Source organism: Zootermopsis nevadensis, unplaced genomic scaffold (genome assembly GCF_977971745.1).
Source record: "Zootermopsis nevadensis isolate Lab colony 2312 unplaced genomic scaffold, Znev_1.0 Znev_ptg000002l, whole genome shotgun sequence".
NCBI classification, from domain to species: domain Eukaryota; kingdom Metazoa; phylum Arthropoda; class Insecta; order Blattodea; family Termopsidae; genus Zootermopsis; species Zootermopsis nevadensis.
The window spans coordinates 12,242,175-12,257,923 of record NW_028259134.1 but is presented as its reverse complement, the minus strand read 5'-3'; the positions used below and the strand labels follow the sequence as shown (position 1 = coordinate 12,257,923).

General features: G+C 38.7%; 1 protein-coding gene across 1 annotated transcript in view; it reads right to left on the bottom strand.

Annotated features, from left to right (window-relative positions):
- Positions 1–15,651, bottom strand: part of dysf (neuronal PAS domain protein dysfusion) — a 379,409-nt gene extending 363,758 nt beyond the window's left edge. Inside the window, exons 1-2 of the mRNA XM_087349754.1 lie at positions 9,312–15,651; positions 9,088–9,211 (exon numbers count right to left, since the gene is read on the bottom strand). The gene's annotated coding sequence lies outside the window, so the exon portion shown is untranslated. The remainder of the gene's footprint in view (positions 1–9,087; positions 9,212–9,311) is intronic.
- Between the last annotated feature and the right edge of the window lie 98 nt (positions 15,652–15,749).

Genomic DNA, 15,749 nt, shown 5'->3' with positions numbered 1-15,749 from the left:
GTTATTTGGTTCAGATGTATCATCGTGAACTCAATGTGTAAACAATTCCAGTATTACAACTGCATCTAAAGCCCATCCAAAAGACCAAGGTTAATGATGCGTATGAACTGTCAACAAGTCGATCAGATACGTCATTGGAAGAGGCACTTTTTTCTATGCGAAACAAGCCCAAACATTAAATTTCAGTTTCCTCACTTCCAAAAAATCAATCTATCCTATATATGACCATTAAATAATATAAGCAGATCGAGCAAGATACAATTTGTAAGACATATTTTTATTTTTACAAACAAATCTAGTCTTCTCGCAGTCGCCATGCTTGTACCAACCTTTTTATATTGGTCTGACAGACAAAATAATAGTCACTCCGCATGTCCAATGGTTAGTATACAATATTATCTCTCAAAAGTTCCGAATTCCACCACGTATGTTATTAATACCTAGAATAACAAACAAAACTACGATACGGCATAATGAAAACTGCCTGAACACGAAATGAAGCTATTTCCTATAGTTTAATGTAGGCCTACATTAAGTTAAAGGAATATAATGCCCGTTCATAATTCAACGGGAAGTCTTCTCAATTTTCTTACGATGAAGACCGAAATAATACATGCGAACAGACGGTATGTGTGTATTTGTTAGCGACTGTGCACGCAAGCCATAAATATCATCCTATAGAGAGAGATTGTGGCAGTTATCTTTAATATGCACGACAATAACAGAATTTATGCACTTAAACCCTAGTTAGTAATCCATTATAAAAATTAGTGCTACACAATCAAATGGTGCTTGAAAACCGCTGCAGAATGTCTTCAAGTACATAAAGCTGTAACAGAAATGGAACCTGTAGTTGCATTATACGGGAATTGCATGTCAGAAACCAATGTTTTATTTCAATGTGTTAACTAACTTGATTCTGAAATGGCTCTAACTGCTTAGTTCAGCAATCACTTGTCGTATCCATGACCTACCATATTTGCAACTTGTTTATCCCACTAAATTTTCCGCTATGTAGCCTCTCCCTAGAATAACATAAAGCCTTGACTGGCGATGGAAGTGTTCAGATAAGCGAATGTGTTCTGTTGGAACGAGGAATATCATAAATCCCAATCACTCTGATCTTAAGAAAACGCGTTAGGTCAACGCTCCTGCTGCACACTGGAAGTCGGCTGGTAAATCACAGCAAGTTATGATATCTTTGGTACAAGAATAAGTTCAGTATCGGTAAAACCTCCCTTTCTGTCTACGCCACTGCATAATAAATGCTTCTCCGTTCCTCATGTAAGATTATCTCGCACTCTTCAATGGAAGAATAATGCTAACTCCTATACTACAATACGGACAATACACTCTGCCTCTCATTGCAAACCGCAAACCGCAGAACTAAAGCATGCACCGAGAAAAGCCGGACAGAATTCCGCGACCCAAGTCGTCATAAATGTTTCTATGATTTCCCGCTCATTACTTTAATATTTCAGTAGGTTCGGGTTCTTTATTTCAGTGGGTAACAAGCATACTGCCTTTCAATGTCGGGTCGGCGCGGTCTAAATCGTCCAAGAAACCTCCCATACGTGAGACATCTTAGGTCCGTCAAGGACAGTACAGCCATGGAATTAAGTAAACGAGCATACTAGTTACACAGAAGAAACATCAAGTTCAATCCTCCTATTAAATTTTATTGTTCCAGTCCTTTCGTGCAAAGGCCCGCAAAATCGAACTGAAATTCTTAAAAGTGGCTTATTTAATTCCGCTTTCCAAGTGCATGGCATCAAATGGCAGTATGACAGTGAATGGGTAAGGATGTGAACGGAAGAGACCATGACCAATTTGAAGGTATCCCAGGATTGGAATAGTTGATGAAAGTATCACTAAAACTAAAAATTGACCAAATTAAAATCCCGGAACTCATAAATACAAAGTTGCAGAGCTAACCATCCGACTGCGACGTTTGGAATAATAAAGTAAAGCCACAGTTTCTTCTATTTTGCTATTTTACTTCTGTGGCTGTCATAGGTTGAGCACGGCAGTTCACACTGGCCTCTCACTAGCTCGCAGAAGCAGCTGTGAAGGCTCAGATGGTTCCCGACAATATGTAATTAGAAAACATTTATTTCTGATCGCGGGACATCGCACAGGTGCCCACTGTTACGAGAAATGTCTCAACAATTCGCAATCACGTAACGGGAACTGGAAAAGGAACTAGTCTGACCACAGTCAGCTCAGCTCTTACGATGCATCACGTTCTTCACAACCCAACGAGAGCGAGGAACACCTTATGGGTCCGTCCGTATCAATCTGTCTGTCGCGTTTTCTATGCTAACCTAACCTAAGGACATTGCTGACAAACACTGCTCATCAAAGGCCTCGCTCGGATAACAGTATACAACACTAACATACGTGATGGGTGTTGAGGAACGTATTTTAAATGTCAGTGAACTCCAACCAGCAAATCTTTCCAATATTGTTATAAATTACTTTCGTAGTTCACGGCAATATTTTCTGAACATTATCGAAAAATCTTACATGATTGGCTGTTCATGAAGTTATACTGCACTGGTTACGCGCAACTGTCAACACTTCAACCAAAAACAAATGAATTAAAAGCTCAAACATTTGTACTTAGATCTACGTTAATCAGATTACTGGCAGCGACATTTCCTTCCCGTTAAATTCAAAGACGTTTCTTTTGTTACTTGGTAACTAAACAGTAACACATGTTGTGTGATTAGAAAGCAGTCAACGAGTCAACGCTCACGGGTGTTGGAGCGGCGTACGAATTTTATAATCAGATCGGTCAGCTCCTCTACAATTTATTTCCATCTGCGTTATTTTGTAACCTCGCCGACTGTACTGGTAAGGAATGGCTGGGTGGAATAGATTAGGCGGCAACACATGTGTTTGACTTACATATGAAGGCAATTCGAAGGCAGGCAAGGAGATTATGATCAACCCCTTCATGTACCCACCACCGCCATCGTTACTAGGAAGGCTCAGTGACATTATTGTTGTGTAACATCGGCAGGGGTGGGAAAACTTAGAGTGTTTACATTCCGACCACATTCACAAAAGACCGTCACTCAAGTGGTCAATAAATTCCCTACCTTTGGTACTGTGTTCACAGGAACCTGCCATTGGACTCCGTCCTGATTCATCTGAATCCAGTTCACATACGCACATCCTATTTGAATTGAGTTATTATTGAAGATTTCTGTCTTCTGGGTTGTTGCGCCGTGTAGTCTGGTCGATGTTAATCAACGTTTCAGAGGTCATACTGCCTCCGTCATCAGGGCGATGAAGTATGACCTCAGAAACGTTGGTAAACATCGACCAGCCTACACAGCGCAACAACCCAGAAGACAGAAATCTTCATACTCAACGCCCTGATGACGGAGGCAGTATGACCTCTGAAACGTTGGTTAACATCGACCAGACTACACAGCGCAAAAACCCAGATGACAGGAATCTTCATACTCATCGCCCTGATGACGGAGGCAGTATGACCTCTGAAACGTTGGTTAACATCGACCAGACTACACAGCGCAAAAACCCAGAAGACAGGAATCTTCATACTCATCGCCCTGATGACGGAGGCAGTATGACCTCTGAAACATTGGTTAACATCGACCAGACTACACAGCGCAACAACCCAGAAGACAGAAATCTTCATACTCACCGCTGTGAAAACCTCAAATCTTACATGAGTTATTATTATCCTCCAATTTACGCCTAGATTTTCCTAGTAGTCTCTTGTGGTTACATTCGGCGCGACTGTTTCGAATAAGCGATTCATTCTTTAGTGCAACCAGTCAGCTTCAAAATGGACGTACGATAAGTAACAGAAATTCTGTATTTGTGCAACCGAGTACACAGCAGAAAAACAGAAATGTTGTGCGTGCATCGTCCGCACTGCTCCGTGGAGAAGTTCCTGTCAAAATATTTTGGTCGCTCCGCTCCAAGTAAAGTTATATTTTGGTTCGCATGGCCTAAGTTAAAATTCTGTTAGACCAGTGCTAATCAAAACTTTATCATTCCGACAACCTAATGTGTCCAAGTTTGTTCTGAATTATCCTGATTGAAATTAAATCTCAATGTGCATCTGTCAATTTACTGACACATGTGACTGTGCTTAGGAGCCTTACTTAAACCTTCCTACAATAAAGTAACTCGTCCAAGGAGTCCTACCGAATGTCTACACAACGAGCCAACTAAAAGTTGGGACCCGCAGTGCTCAGGAACTTGAAGAACGGGTCGTTCCCAGTATCCCAGTACAATGAAGTAATACGCACCCCTGATCAAGCGTGTTCAGCACGCAACTTATGCATGGCAAGGTTCCAATGCACCACTCACACTTTTGTATTATATCGCAAATGAAAGGCTGCAGACGACATGTATTAACACCACCTAAAACGTTCATCACCGCAGTTTGTACCCCTTCAGTTTCTGAATAAGAAACCAAACCTGTTTATATTGCATTTCAATGGGGTAAATATATATTAAGATAAACACAGAAGTTTATTTGTGACTTCAGTTAAAAGAGAAAGTTTATATATTTGTAGAATGACAATAGAAAATTACAATCATATTCGCGAAGAAAATAAAATTAGTCCAAAGATGATATGATTGCTTCCGATCTAAGAACGTAAAAAACTGCAGATTTGTGTGTTATTGGTGTGTTCACGAAACTTCATCTCTAACATTGACAAGGAAACAATGATTGAGGGTGCATAAGTGTGGAGTGTTGAGTAGAATATTTGCATCTGAGAGGGGGAAAGCAAAGGATGACAGATGAAACTGCACAATGATAAAATTCAAAGATTAATTGTACCCTTTAACAAATATTATTAGGGAAATCAGATTAAGAAGGATGAGCTTGGAAGGGCATGTAGTACATAAAAATAATTCATCTGATATGTGACCAATGGATTTAAACTGACCTAGTGTAACCTCCTTGGCGTCTTTTCGTTTCGGTTTTTTATAACAGACTGGTCTAAAGTCTCTTATCGCCCATACACAACATGACACAAACCTAATCCTACTTTTCTTATTACATTACGCTGCTGGTTATCCATCATAACACTTGTAGATATTCAGAAAACTTCGTACATTTGCAGTATTCTAGTCCATAGCCGGGAAATCTTAGTCAATAAAATTAGTGACCAGACTTGTGATTAATTAATGGATGCGTGTTTTTGAAATGTGTGTTTGTTTTTGTAATGTGTGTATGTGTGTCCGTGTAAGGTGGAATGTTTTTGTAGGGGTGGATGTCTAGTTATGTGTGTGGGGTGTTCTATGGAGTGTACTTGTTTATATTATATGTATTTTGTTGTAGTGTAAGGACCACTGCCACCGGGCGCAGTAAATAAATAATAATAATAATAATAATAACGACTGGAAGACTCGGGTTCAATTCCTGCCAGACTCAGAGATTTTTATAGTCACTACAGAACCCAGAATGGCTCTGGGACCCACCCAGCCTCTTATCCCATGGACATTGGCATTGAAGGTTCCTTTCCCGAGGGTACAGAGGCCAGGGCATGAAGACTACCATTCACCTTAGCAGAGTGCCAACATTAAAATGCGATATCCTTTACTCTGCCAAAGGCGTTAAAAGACTCTGGTCGACAAGCAAATACAATTTTAATTAAAATGTATTAGACCTACAAGTTCATTCTACATAATGGACAAGTCCAAGACAGTTACTGGGATCGAAATTGGTTTTAGGATATTAACGATGCTGTTTCAACTGCGGAAGTTATACAGTCAAATGAGGTAACTTATCATCTAGTTGAAACTGAATTCTGCGATTAGGTAGATGGATATTCTCACTAACACTTGACTTTCAATTACGATTAATCTATCCTCTAGGAATACGTTTTTCTCCGATAATTCAAAAATTTCGCCGCTGTAAAATATCCTGCAATTACGTAACCGGTAGGTTCATTACAATTAATACAAACTAGCACTGAATTCTATCCTGAGGAAGTTCAATCGAATTCACACAAAACTAAATTAATTTAGTCATTATGACAACACTGAGTGAATCATTTACTTAAGTATACACACCTAGAGTCTAATGCGTAACTTCGACAACGTTCACAGAAAAATAGGTACAGTTTCAACAGACAATGCGATTAAACCCCAAAAATTATAAAACAATAAGTTAAAAACCGACAACGTAAACAATCTTGCGAGGATCATTTCACTTTCGTTTGTATGTTCGTATGTTTTCTACTCTATCTTTTGACTCCGTAGCAGCAATTTTCCACAATCACCTGTCCTGTCTGTGGCACGCGAAGCCTATTTCCGCATCCTGGACACGCTACCGAAATTATTTTTTTTTATAATAAAGTTTCCGCTTCTGTTACATTTCCTATTTATTTATTCATATATTCATATTGGTACAATTCTTTATTTACTTATTTGTTACTTATAGGTATGCTTATTTATTTACTTATTGTATACTTAATTCGTATCTAGATATTTATTTGTTTATAGATAAAGCAACAGGTTCAGAAAATATTATTTAGGTTGATGAAATCAAGGAGGTTGAAGTGGGTAGGACATGTGGCATTGGGTTGATGAAAAGTGCACAGACCTAAACAATTTTATCGTAAAATGTGAGGGAAGACTCTTAGACCTAGGCTTCGATTGAAGGATAATATTGAAATAGATAAAAACAGAGTATGAAGACGGACTGGACTCGATTAGCTCATACAGGGTCCAGTGACGGGTTCTTGTGGACACGGCAATGAAACCTCTAATTCCATAAAAGGAAAAGAAATTGTTGAGCAGATGAGCGACTCTCAGCTCCGCAACAAGAACTCTGTCCCAAGGAGTTAAAACAGTTCTTTAACAGACATGATTTAACTAACCAGTTTAAGAAGCATCACATACAGCGGTCAGGATATTTAATCACAGACGTAAAAAGTGTTGTCGGAATCAACTGTAATGTTTTAAAGCAGTCCGCCAACATAACAAAAACACATCACACTGAGCTGATCTACCACTTGTGATCAACTTCCATTACGTAACAATCCTGGTGTATCAATTACGTTAACTGTTACAGTAACTTAGATCTAGGGATGTGATACAAAGTAAACCTCGTTTCCTTCTGCATGCTTTAGACTAGAACCTAAACTATAACCTGGTCTGACACATTAAAAAATGAACTACACATAACCTGTTCCGACTGACACAATTTTCGTAACGATAACCACCAAACATTGGAGCGAGGAGGGCGGGGCTTTCCCCATATAAGATTCTTCAATATTAAGAGAACATTAATGGAATGCAACTTGAAATAATGTGAGAGTGACCTTCACGATGTGGGCCTATGTGGTTTTGCTCTTTAACTCAACTAAATGATTTTATTTTATTTAATATATCTTCAACATTGGGAAAGACAAATAATCGAGTGTATGTTTTGTGTTTCCCTCACTATGGGGCGCTTCGATCGACCGTCCCAGTAATTAATCTCGAAAAACAAATGCTATCGAACGAAAAGACGCCAGCACGAGATGAATCCGATTGTTCCAGAGCATCGCTCTAATATATTATACGGTGTCGTGTATTTCGGAAAGACCCATTTCAACGTCCTTCACACAGCTCAAACGGGTCAGATGTAGAGTCCTAAAACTAGAAGAAATAGTAAGCTTTAGAAGTTACGGTGAGCGATACTACGCAAAATCCATATTTATGGCAACAGACTGCCGTCAACGCCATGGAGTGTCACAGACGATGATAGAAGCTCAGCTTCTAAAGGAATTCCCTGTCTTTCATGGAACCCGAAGACTAATTACACCAACTGGACTTACTCTGAGTGAAGTGGACCCATTTTATTGTTATTCAATAGCTGACAGGGCAATTAGTCATGTCGCTCTGCTATCTGCAAATTCTAATACAGCCGTCCCAATATTCAAATCAAAATTACGCCCTAAAATAGCTCTCCCGTACGAACATAAAAATTTTACCTCACAATGTTAATGTCAAAATTAATAATTTCGAACGAATGCAGTGAAACCCTACTCAACTACTCTTCTTGCTCCACTTCCGAAAACCTTACCATCTTTTCAACCTGCCTTCACGATAGAGACGACCGGACACTGCCTGGGAACCTTCGTGGACGAACATTTATCCTCCTCTCCCCTATTACATGTAGTGTCTCTTCTATCTCTCATTCATCCTTTTCCCTTCAAAGGATTTCCAACTTACTACACAAAATGTTGCACAATTCACACAAACATATTCTGTGTGTGGTCGACATACAAAGATCACGTTTAGAAGATACTATTATCGAGCAGGTTAGGTCAGCGGTAACGCGTCTCCCTTGTGGTTGATAGCGAAATGGATCACGGACTGTTGTAAGAATTCTCCTTAACTTCCTTAGAGATCATCGACAAAACACCTTTACATTACACATAATCATTCAACGGTAACAATGTGTCGTTGACGCAGCGTCGTTAAATTACATACATATAATTTCATTCGCCAACCTTTCCTCCAGCATACAACTATTCTGGCGAGGTTATGCTTGCAGTTGTTAGCTCTTCACGTCACATCTGCGTTGTTCCGTGTTCCTCCACGTAACGATCAGAATGTATGAGAAAATAAAAGCTATTCGCCGAAGGTCAATTGAAAACAAGGAAAGAACAGTCATGGAATTACGTAATGCATGATCACAGAATTACACGAAAGTTGCCTGATTGTACTACACGCCGAGCGAAATGCATTAGTTGTATGAATGACGTAATCCAATAACTTACTGGCCGAGATATTAATTAATTAATTAAAACGCTCTTAGAATCCAAACGTTCCACACACACAAAAATATTCGGGAATTGACACCAATCATGTTCAAATCAAAATACAGTGTCATAATCTATTTCCTTAACAAGCATATTCAATGTTCTTCAGTAATCACAATTTTACCAACTGTAAAACGATAAAACCACTTGCGTGGCCTGCAGTTAATAAGTTATTGTTCAGTATGATGCGACATTTCAAATCACTGATAAAATAAAGGCGCATTTAAACATTAGAGCACCGAAACTTGTCTAAATAATGTTAGAAATATTCGGTTCCTACCTACAAGAAGTCCAACTGTAGGCTTCTGGCTGAAATCTAGGCCTGGGATGTACTCAGTCGAAGAATCGCCTACAAATCATCATACTTCCGGCTACTCTGAAGCGGTAAGCATGACATACACAACCTGAAATAAAGTTCGTGTTTTAAAGATATATCATTTAGTATGATTATTACATTCGTACCAGTGACTACCCATTAACCAGAACTTGTTTACTTCGACTTACCAACCCCCTTGCTTCTTGCACTATTATATCTTCTCCGATAACAACACTGTCCCTTCTCACAAGCTCATTTATCTTTATTTCCTCTTTGCATTTCATAACAACGCGCCTCATCTTTAAACGCAATGTCACACACTATGCACAATCACTCCCTCAATTCTCTTGTCCTGTACATGCTATTTATACTTCCACGATGCTCGTGTACCATAAACACCATTTACATTCACAGAAATTAGGTTATGTTGGCCTACTTTATGCACAGACTTTGCTTGTAGAGGCTGCCACCAAGCAATATCATAAACCGCATGTGTCATCCAAGATTAAATTTTGAATTGGAACTTCATTTCAGACGGTCAGTGTGCGGTTGTTAACCACAAAAAGAATGTAGTGCTATTGGTCTGAATTATATAAAAAATTACTATTACATAATCATAGCCTTTGACCTGTGATAGGGGGACGAAAGATAGAAGAAGTGATCCAGTGAGCGCCAATGATATTACAGGGAGGATGAGTGAAACTATATATAGCCATGGGTGCAATCAAGTATAATACCCATGTCAAAATTAGCACACTACAATGAATGTATCCCCTCCGCCCAGGCCCATTAACTTATTCGCCCAGTTTAACGACACCGCTTACTTTTTGGCAACATCGATACATTTCTGCGCACATTTTTACCGTTTTACCGTGTTGTATGGTTTATATAACACATTTAACACACTACATATTCACACTAAAATATGCCTCTTGGTAGAAAACTTCAATATGTACAACAGAGGACTGAAAGAACTGCGTTCTGCACAATAACCTGTCAAACTTCAGCCTCCATCACACAATACCGATAATACATGTGACTGTCCAGCTTCCGCCTCCACTGGCGATATCGATAACACACGTGTGTAAGGGTACGCTTCGCCTATGGCACTACCTCGTGGGCAGAAGATAAACCAAAATCATTACCAACACAAGACAAGGGAAGTTGCACGGTTTCTTCCCAAGAAGTATACTGCATAACCAAAAGAGAGGTTATGAAGGCTTTACTCTGTGATTATCAATAGGACTAAAATAAAATACACACACCATGATCTCAATACTCAGCACCATAAATTTAAACGCAATTCTTTTGCGATCAATTCATGTTCATCCTGCTAATAAAGAGCACAATAACTTGTCATTCTCTTTAAATGTAAAAATGACCATGATTGAATTATATAACTGACAAGGAAAACAAATGAGTGACCCATCCCATTAAATGCCATGTAGGCACACAAGGGGGAGGGGGTATAGCTCCTACTCATTCTCAACGTCAACACTAGATGGGGGTGAGTGGTCAGTGTCACACTCCACTTGTGATTCACCCCCGGGGAAAGACCACAGTACCCACTGGACAGGAGGCTGGGTGGGCCCCAGGGTATACTGACTAAGCCACCTGTGCTCATATGAACTAAATGAGTTACAGAAAGAAAACACATGTGGAATACATGAACTGCAAGATGTGACTCTTCAAGCTTGAAATTCTTGATCTCCTATGTTAAGAATGTTATGTTCTACATAAAAATCTGATAGATTAACTTCCTTTCAAGGAAAAATGTTAATTAAAAGGTGTAATGTGATTGAGAATTAACAGTGTTACTGATGTTCTGGTAGCCCTCGATTTACGCCCGGGATGCGTTCCTGGACGAACCGGCGTAAATTGAAACTCTTTTTATAATTTAAATCAATTGGAAGTCAATGATATGCGGTCCCAGCACCCAAACATTGACGAGTAATATAATTGAATTGCATTTAAAGCTCTGAAATAACGTAAATAAAATCAAGGGAATTTAAAAAAATATATTTTATACACTCACAATCGGCAATTCGTTGGTTCCCACGATTGACTACGATTCTTTCATGTGATTGATGTGTACAGCCATCTCTGCTGTTATGTGATAGTTGCATTCACGTAAGACGCCGACCTATAGAAAATCGCGTAGTAAAAATAACCCCGGTACCTCCGCAGAGATTAAATTAGTCCTTTGAAAGTTTAAAGCGCCAGGTATGAAATTGCATAAGAGCAAACTAGCATATGCAAAAGTTTGCATTTCACAAACAGCTTTTAACGATTCATCGATCTCATTGGAGCAAATTCGCGTTAACGAAACATACGTAATTGCAGAGGTGACTGTATTTATAGTTTTTATTCAAAATCAGCTATGTAAGAATTACGATTTAGTATAAGAATCAGTACGATATACATTGTAAAACGTTATAAATAATAGCAAAATATATTTTTTTCAATTTTGACTTGCTGGTTTCAAAATCTGAGTTATTCTGAACCGGCGCAAATCGGGGGCTACTTGTACTATTAGCCAAATACCAGAATCAAGCAAACAGTAATTTTACTTTCAGAAGTTCAAATCTACTGTTTACTAAATTAACCATTACTCTGACAAAGCAACACTTATACATCTTAATGTTTTTATTCCTGCTATTTATTCCAGAATATGAAAAATATGCAAGTTTTATGTGTACTCATATTAAACAAACTACTTTGTACATCAGAGGATGATACCATGTCTGTTTCTCAAGAAATTTCATTTTAAATTCTAGTATGCATTACTATCAACGGAGTGCCATAGCACAGGTAGTTAGTCACTGCCTTCCAACCATGAAGGCCCAGGTTCATTTCCAGTACAGTCTACGTAGGATTTCTAGTAGACAAAGTGGCACTTCCACCAGCCCTCCAAATTTCCTGTCAGTATCATTTCAGTGATGCTCCATATTTACCGTAAATTTAATCGAACTGATTCTTCAAAAGAAGCTTAGAACATGCATTATCTTTTTTCCTCTATTCACTAAACAGAATACATTAAAATTATTCATTGTCATTATCCTTGTTTAAAAAGAAGACACCATGACGTTTCAAAAACAGGGTCAGTTTCTGAAACGTCGTGGTGTCTTTTTAACCAAGGACGATGGAAATTTCCAGACAATGAAAAATGTTAAGTGTAATCCACCATCATCATCTTCAGAGCAGAATACATTAAGCTCTTCCATTTTGAAGTACAGAACACACAGCCACCTTATTTGTACATCTTTATGCATACGTCCATCAGTTACACAATATATCTATATTCATTTTATGATTTTTCAAATAATTATAATTCATAAAATCTATAATAATTCTCAAATTCTTTAACATTATTAATACTACAAATACAAAAATACACCAGCACCAAAATCCACAGTAGACATTAAGTATCATATTTACTGAATCAGATACATATTTTAATTAAAATAGAAGCATCATAAATATACAATACGCATATTTCAGTTGCAGTATACACCGTTAACTGACAATCACTCCAAAAGATTAGAATGTAAAAAGTTTTCTTGTAGTTTAAAATGATGTTGTTTAAACTGAGTTTACAATGTGTGGGAAATCATTCAGACAACTTACGTTTAGATCATAATTACACAGCATAAAACAGGTGTCCGCTGTGCCCTTACACAGCAAGGTTACAACAAATGTTAATAAATACACATCAAAGCCCCTGAGAATCTTCGTAAGAAGTGAAACAGCTGCATCATATAAGAATCTACAGGATCTTTTCAAAAAGACACACCAATACTAATTACATTTAATTACCTAATTACATAGCAAATGAAGATATACTGGGAACAACCCGTTCTTCAAGTGCCTGAGCACTGTGGGTCCCAACTTTTCGTTGGCTTGATCTGTAAACATTCGGTAGGACTCCTTGGATGAGGGATCGGCCCGTCACAAGGCCTCTACCTGTACACAGGACAGCACAACACAGAAAAACATATATGACATGAGTGGGATACAAACCCACGGTCCCAGCGACCAAGCGGCACAAGGCCCACGCCTCAGACCGCGCGGCCACTGCGGACCCCAAATGAAGATATGCAATAAGAAATTTCAGCAGCAGTGATCAGCTTCAGCAAAGAAACTCCAGCTGCAATTGTATGAAATTTCTGACGTTGGCTGCAGGTCTCGGACACCGACGGTGCAACGACTGTAAATGTCCCAAGACACTCAAAGATCTTTTTAGCAAAACCCTGCATGTATATATATTTTTTTCTCTAGGAATGTTGCAAACTTAGAATAAAATCTGATATGGGAATAGTGGTAATGCTGATAGGGACAGCATCAAAGCAGCAAGTCTTTCTGTTAAATGCTTTTACGCATCTCTGCGTTCAGTGCACTCGGTTAATGCATAAAGAAAAGGAGCCGTGCCCACTTGTCTGCATTTTTCACCTTCAAAACAATTGAATGCATTCAGATACTTGAGGCTACACTAAAATATGTTGGGTACCTGTCATTATCGTCATAACTAAAGCTATTCCATCCTCAAACTGAACTTTGCAGATAAAAAAAAACTCATGCTTATGACCCAGACATGTGAAATTTACATCTTTAAGATCAGCAGAGTACAGTGAAAAAATTAAAAATAGCACCTGGACTCAACCCAGACACAGCCATTCTCAAAGAACTCGTTGCATCCTACGTTAAACAGCTGCGTCTATAATCCAGCTACAGCCACTGGACCATCATATCAATAGCTAAGTGCAGAGTCCAACTTCTGTGAAACCAACATCTAGTGTAGTGTCGCTTGATATGCTTTTGTAAAATACTCTACTTCATGATTTGTTTTCTAAACCATTTTTAAACCAATTTTAAACCAGGCACTTGAAGAACAGGTCGTTCCCAGTATCTTAGTATGTCTATTAGGTTCCCACATAATTTTAAAACAACTGTATAAAGTCAATGTGAAAGAAGTAGTACATAATGTCTCTAAAATGACAAAGCTGAAGATATCAGGCTTTCATGGCAGTTCTATGCTAATGTGGACAACCCAGAAATGTAAACCTGGTAGCTGCAATTCCTACACCATAAATAAAGTCAGCAGTGTTTATATACAATAAAACTTCCACACTAATAGTAATGTACATTATGGGATAGTTAACAACTACTTCACAATACAATACTCTGGAGTTCTAACTTAGAAATAAATAAATTACATATTTCAATAAATACAGTCCACAGATCAGGAGAAAATCCCTGCTAGGAATTCGACATACGCGCATGCGCAAGATTTTGCGGTGAGTGACGACCGATCCTAAAAGCATTCGTTCCACAACCACTGAACGAACAACAGACGACAGGCTTTCACGTGTTCTAATGGGTACAGCTTTAAGTTTACCTCACAGCGGCACAGTGATTTAATCTAGAATATTATCGCAACACCCACAGAACACATTACAAGTGCGCTCACTACACGCTACTCTTAACTGCTTGATGTTTTCAGTCTGTGTAGTAGCGTAAAACTCTGACGTATCACACTTCCCACCAATAGCAGCCCTCTAGTCCAGCTGATAGTAAATATTCCCCCTGCACTGCGCCAGAAACGACTTCCCCCCGCACGGCTTTTCTCCTGGTCTGTGGACAGTATATAGATATATACACAAATAATAAGCAGAATCATTAGCCTTCACCTAGTAAGAATCATCGTAAGAGGTATTGAATACCATCAAAAATTGTTTAGTGATATAATATATGTAAGGATACGAAAACAAACTTCCATTTTTGTTATTATTACACAGATATTACAATTTAATTTCCAAATCTGTATTTAATCCACAGGAGAATACCGAGGTTTATCACAGATAAGATAATGATGGCTATTCCATGCAAGTCTTTTCCGCTGCCCTGTAACAGCAGCTCTTCTTTCTGTTAGCATTATTTTTCAGAGTAAATGATCTGATGTCAATGTTTCGAGCTGCTAACAATCTTCTCCCATGTTTGATCTGTTTAAGCAACTGATATGTTAACTGCACATTAGTGACTTGTTCCTTCTGGGTCTCTTCATCTTAAATTACAGATGGTTGGTCATATTGGTTAGCTTTTCTAAGAAGTTTATAATGGCTGTGAAACTAAATTTTGACTTCCTAATTAACATTCTAAAGCGACCCATCCACGTACGAGTCTGACTTGCGAATCTGGCTCGGCGACCTTGACTCGTGAGCCGGGCTCGGATATATTTCACCACACGTGCATAGCAGACTCGGCTCGTGACACCCCACCCACAAACGAGTTTGGCTCAATGGAACCCGAGCTGAGCCGGACTCACAAGCCAGACGCGTATGTGGATGGGCCGCTTTAGAGAAACAGTGAGTCACAGACATTACAATTGAATTAGTTCTGAAAATCCCTTTTAATACACAATGTTCAGAAATGTCAACAATTATAAACAAAATCTGTCAGAAAATTCAAGAACCACCTAGTATAACATTTAACATTATTTCTCAACTGCAAGGTTATGTAAGACAAGGGGATGACTATTCAGTGAACTGGATATAAGTGAAGATGAAGTGATCATGGCTACAAGACATCTTTAACAGAGATTCATTTCTGAATATCTGATTACAGCGGTT